Source organism: Papaver somniferum, chromosome 5, assembly GCF_003573695.1.
Source record: "Papaver somniferum cultivar HN1 chromosome 5, ASM357369v1, whole genome shotgun sequence".
Lineage (NCBI taxonomy): Eukaryota > Viridiplantae > Streptophyta > Magnoliopsida > Ranunculales > Papaveraceae > Papaver > Papaver somniferum.
Window position 1 is genome coordinate 156,441,113 of NC_039362.1, and position 6,512 is coordinate 156,447,624.

The window sequence follows — 6,512 nt, forward strand, 5'->3', positions numbered from 1 at the left end:
ATTTAAGTTCAGTTGAGTGTACTTTTTGTTGGGTTTTGGATTCTTGTTGACTGAGGGTTTCCAGTTTCAACTTCTGATCTTTGTCATAAACTCATAATATTCATTTTATTTTTCACTTTTGCAGGTTAGTAATAATTGATATAACTTCTACTGGAATTGACGACAATCAGATTCTCAGAAAGTAAGTAAAACCCTAAATTTACTTGAAATGATATGGAGTCTGGACTCTGGATCAGTAGATGTACACAATTTACCCTATTACGAAGTAACCCATCTTTCTGCAACTTTTAATAGGTTCTTCTAGCAGAAAGAACTTCAATACCCAATAATATTTTCTTTAGAGCGAGTCTTTTTTGTGTTTCAATTCTGATCGATTTATTATAGATTCAATGATGAAGCTATTATTGTTTGTAATGAATGAAAAGCTTTGTGTGTGTTTGGTTGCAGTGGTCGGTGCTACATGGTTTTCAAATGGTGGTGATGTTGGGATGTTGTTTAAATGAAATGGTTTGAGCTGAACTGTAGAAGTTGAGTCCTATATTGGCTATGGCAGTTGTGTTAGATCCTAGATCAAAAATGAATTTTGTGAAATTTACTTACTTCAAGTTGTATCATGAGGCGAGAGAATTAGAACGTGAAGTTAATAAAGTGCATAGTAATATGACAGCACTTTTTAATGAGTATTACACCTTGTCAAGTTCAAGAGCTTCCAATAGTTGTGCAACTCAGAATTTGGGTATTCAAAATGGTGGGAATTCTGCTGCCAAAGAAGGGAGTGATTTTTTTCAGGTAATTTTAAAGCTTACTTAACTCTAATTCATGTTAGTGGTGCCCAGTTATATTGCGAAGATTTTAGTCTTTTGAATTATTGCTTTGCATCTTAAAAACCTTGTAGTAGAATACTGTTTGTCTTTTGAATTACTGTCAACTGTGGATGTAGTATGTGATGGTGTTAGATTGTTTCTAAGACTTTTAAGACTCATATATTCATAGCTCACTCACTTCTAGGTTGTTTCATGCAGGAATATGTTGCAACACAGGAACGTGGTGGTGATGTACTTACTGACTTGTCAGAGTTAGATGAATATCTTGGCGAGTCGTACATGGGTTGTCTAAATTCACCACTCGACATCCTAAACTATTGGAAGAACCAAGAACAACGATTTCCGGTACTTTCAAGAATGGCAGGGATATTTTGTCATTTCCTATTTCAACTGTCGTTTCAGAATCTGCATTTAGCATTGGAGGAAGGGTAATTGATCGATTTTGCAGTTCCTTATTACCTGAAAATGCTGAGGCGTTGATAACAACTCGTGATTGGGAATATGGAATTGGTAAGCAAATCAGTAATATTTTTTTTAGTTGAATGTTTAAATCTTATATATAACATTGGTTGTTTTTATCCATGTAGGAAAGAAGATATGGATGAGAACAATGGGATTATTGAAGAAGATGTATTAGGATTTGAACCTGATGCAGTGGAGGATGGGGCAGTGGAGGATGTGGAGGAAGTAAGTTCTTATGCGTCTAATTAGTATGCGTACTTCTTCAATATAAAGCGGGGTAATTATGCAAATTCCATGTTTTTGACTCGAATCTTTTCTTTTTTTGGTTTATTTTTTCTTGAAATTACAGATTCATATTGAATAGTTGGAGCAACTCAAAGATAGACATGGAATATGAGAATGTTTTTTGGACAAACAGTTATTTATCACTTACCAGTGTCTCCAAATATTGCATAGAAAAGAGATTAGAGATGTTTTTTTGGACAATTAACACTTTTTTTGATTAACCACACAATATATATTTTGTGCAGGAAGTGGTTATTAATATCTTTATTGTCGCACTTGGTGATACAAATTACAAACAATGGTATTGCTACAGTTTCTGAGGTTTTTTTCTTTGTTGAAAATATCATCATGAACTGATGAAGTACTGTAACTAAAGTATTAAACTACTAATGACTAGTATTTGTGTTCCTTTAATCCTTTAAATGCAAAAGTAGTTTAGTTTTGCAATTTTGAGTTTTTGAATCGAAATATCAAATGAATTAGATGAAATGATGAATGTTAAGTACTTAGGTTGGGAAGGAGCTTTAGATGGCCTGAATGTGGCCGGAAATAGCCCAGAAATCGATTTCTGGCGAGTTGACTCAAAAAAAACCATCTAACCCGTAAGCCCCCGTGAACCCGCAAGTTTTACCCGGGACGGACGCGGGTTGGAGAAATGACCACCCGTGAAGTATTTCAACCCGCAAGCTTAGGCTTGTATTAACCCGTAACCCGCGGGTTTGTCACAAGCCAGTCCCGGCCCGCCCGTTTGCCAGCTCTAGATGGTACCAAAGACCAATATCCAAGGATCAATCAATATAAATCAACAACCTTTGGTTCGGACTATCTAATTGATTGATCTAACACACAACCTATATTATTTCTTTTATATAAAAAAAATATAATGCGGAAAGAAATAACACAGACACCAGAAGTTTTGTTAACGAGGAAACCGCAAATGCAAAAAAACCCCGGGACCTAGTCCAGATTGAATACACACTGTATTAAGCCGCTACAGACACTAGCCTACTCCAAGCTAACTTCGGACTGGACTGTAGTTGAACCCCAATCAGTCTCCCACTGATCCAAGGTACAGTTGCACCCCTACGCCTCTGATCCCAGAAGGATACTACGCACTTGATTCCCTTAGCTGATCTCACCCATAACTAAGATTTGCTTTGAACCAAAATGGTAGGCTTTAACAATAAACAAATCTGTCTCCCACAGAAAGGTCTATCAAAGATTAAATCTATCACCACAGAAAAACCCTAAAGTTTTGTTTCGTATTTTGATATAAAATCAAGGTTAACAGAAACCAATTGATAATACGGTCTTATACTCTTTGTTGAAGTTGAACTAAGGAGTTTTTCTTCAACCTAGAGTTTCCCTTTCGTTTAATAGAATCTTTTGTCTCACAGACAAGACATACTTTCTGATCATCAGAGTGATTAGAGGGTACGATCCTAGTATCATCGTTAGAAGATTTCTTTTCTTTATTAGATGTGCAACATCCTTGATTGATGGAGACTTTAAGCACATCTGTTTTTACTTCTGAGTACAAAGCATCTTTAGTAGTGTCAGAAGCACTTGGCATGTCAGATTGCTTTGAACGTCCTTGAATAGAGATCTTACTCAAGCTATGTTCAATTTCCAAGGCATCTCTTTCGAGGCTAGCCTCAAGAGTCGTGCATGAAGACCGATCTTCAGCATTACCTTTGAGTTTGCAATGTCTTATAACGCCAAGTAGAATATTGACATGGTGTTTTAACCGATTAAATCTATCAGCTTGGATTCTAGAAAGATTTAGAATCAATTTACTCTCTTCAGCGGCATCCCTTTCAATAATAGAGAAAGTCTCTTTAGAAGGGTAATGAGAAACACACATGTCAGTATTAGTCTGTCTCGTCAGAACACAAAGTTCGTCTATATTCGAGATTAAAGAATATTTCTCTTTAATAGAATTAAACGAGACAGATTTTTTATTTCTGGTGAAGCGTTTATCAGAGATACTACTCTTATCCATAGAGTCAGATCGCTACAAACACAGACTTGTAAGGTCTTGAACGTGTTTGCCTGCTCTGATACCAATTGAAAAAGTGGGGGTCTAACAACACCACCCAATATTTCGCTTAGCAATCTGTATGGACAAACTCCAATATACTTTTTATGAGAATCAACTAGACAGTCAGACTCAATCAATAAAACGACATATCAAAGAGTTTATATCTCAATCTCTCGATTTATTCTTACTCAAGCAAACTGCGAGTCTCGATTAAAGAGAGATAGACTTGGATGGTACCAAAGACCAATATCCAAGGATCAATCAATATCAATCAACAACTTTTAGGTCAGACTATCCAATTGATTAATCTAACGCACAACCAGTATTATTTCTATTATATAAACAAATATAACGCGGAAAACAAATAACATAGACACCAGAAGTTTTGTTAACGAGGAAACCGGAATTGCAGAAAAACCCCGGGACCTAGTCCAGAATGAATACACACTGTATTAAGTCGCTACAGACACTAGCCTACTCCAAGCTAACTTCGGACTGGACTGTAGTTGAACCCCAATCAGTCTCCCACTGATCCAAGGTACAGTTGCACTCCTACGCCTCTGATCCCAGCAGGATACTACACACTTGATTCCCTTAGATGATCTCACCCACAACTAAGAGTTGCTACGACCCAAGATCGCAGGCTTTAACAATAAACAAATCTGTCTCCCACAGAAAAGTCTATCAAAGGATAAATCTGTCTCACACAGAAAAATACTAAAGTTTTGTTTCGTTTTTTGATATAAAATCAAGGTGAACAGAAACCAATTGATAATCCGGTCTTATATTCCCGACGAACAGCCTGGATTAATCAATCACCTTAAAACAATCTTAATCGTATGGTAGTGAAACAAGACGTCGTGGAATCACAAACGATGAGACGAAGATGTTTGTGATTACTTTTATATCTTGCCTATTGGAGAAATCTCACGATCTCAAGCCAATCAATCTGATTGTACTCGTACGATAGAAGATGCAAGATCAGATCACACAACTACGATAAAAGTAGTATCGGTCTGGCTTCACAATCCCAATGAAGTCTTTAAGTCGTTTAACCCGGTTTGAGAAAAGAAAACCAAAGGGTTAAAGGAGAATCGACTCTAGCTTACTGATAGACGCATTTTTGTGTCTAATTTGTCCTCAATGTCCGTATTGTTGGAACTCTATTTTTGTACTAATATTGTGTTTTTATGTATTTTTAGGAAATAAACATTTTTGGAAAATTCGGCTCGAAAAGTTGCCCGGGGCACCCTTGAAGGACAATTGTTATTCGGAACCTCACTATCGGTTAAGGGGCACCTCAGTGAACACCTGCTATTCACACCCCAGTTCAGGATAGGGGGACACCCTTTCTTCTTCGTTTGAAAACTATTTTTTTTGGCAGGAAATGAAATTCTCAACTGGCAGAAGTTTGATCACAAAAATGAAGGGGTTACGGGTCGATTCAATGGCTGAAATTTGATAGAGAGATGTGATATAGGTTAAGGAACACATTTTGGGCAGTGGGTTTGATCGGAATTGGCTGGAAAACGCGTGATGATTCACACACCCAAAACAGATCACGTGTACTGTAACACGAGCAAAATTGAAGTTCTTGTGTGCATGGAGGAGTTCTACTAGCGTTGAAAGAGTGCTGAGACGTGGATAAGGCTAACTAGAGCGTGTAGGATCAAATCTAACGTGTGTAGAAGCCAAAAATGGAAATTATTGTTAAATATGGGCAGCGAGCAATGACAGGATTAATGGGAGATTATACGGTGTTATGGTCGGATATTTTTGTTCTAAAACACTATAAATACAAGGCTAAAGAGTTTAGCAAGTTGGGAGAGTCTTTGGGGAAAGTTTAGGAGTCGAGAGAATCAAAAGAAAATCACGCAGAGAAGAGAAGAGTTCTGCTGGTGTAGTTGAAGACGAAGAACAATATACGCTCCAGGAAAGTCGTTGAAAGGTGTCGCTTAACTGCGACAATTTCCAATTCCTTTCCCGCGACTGAGAAACAGTGCTTACAACACTTCATTTGTATCGTTCTTCCCTGACGCTTCCTGTGTGTTGCAAAGTACGGTCGAATATTGATTTTTTTGACATTTCTCTTCATTGTAATCAACTTTTGAGCATCAATGAAATATTTTGAGAGGTTTTTCATCATGAGTAGCTAAACCCAATCCCAGGGATGACGGAGGAAGCCTTTCTCGCAATATTTATGTGGTAATTTTTATTTGATTAATTTTTGCAATATTTATATATGATTAATTGCATTGAATATAAATGATTCAAATGATTTTTATTAATCAAATATATTTTCTCTTGATAATACATGCTTAGTTTTATACTCTTGATGTATTATGCTTGCGATTAATCTTTGATATTTTGAGAATCTGCTTTTGGCAATAGTTAGAATCAAAACAATTATTAAATTTGCATAATAAAAAATAAATAAAACTACATAAATATTGTTGAATGGTGGAATCATCACCCCTATTTTCTCCATAAAATTTATATCACTTGTTAATTGAATTTTATACATTTCTAAATTATTTAAATCTAAAAAAAATTATTCAACTTCACAAGTTCGAAAAGAACCCCTTTTACCACAATCTACAACAACTTTTGAAAATACATCAAATTTTTGGCACCACCGACGCGGACCTGTGCTTAGGTAGATTTTTTTTTTTAGGTTTATTATTTTTTTTCCTTTTTACGTTTCTTTTTGTCTTTGATTTGCAGGTTCGAAGTGGAGTACTAAGGACCTTGGAAGGAAAAGCTTAAAGCGAAAGAGGAATTTTTTTTTTTTGTTTTATATATAGAAAAGAGAGAAAAAAAGAGAGATTTTTATATTTTTTTTAGGTTATTTTTTTCTTTTTCTTTTGCACTTTGGACTGGACTCTTGGACTTTATTATTT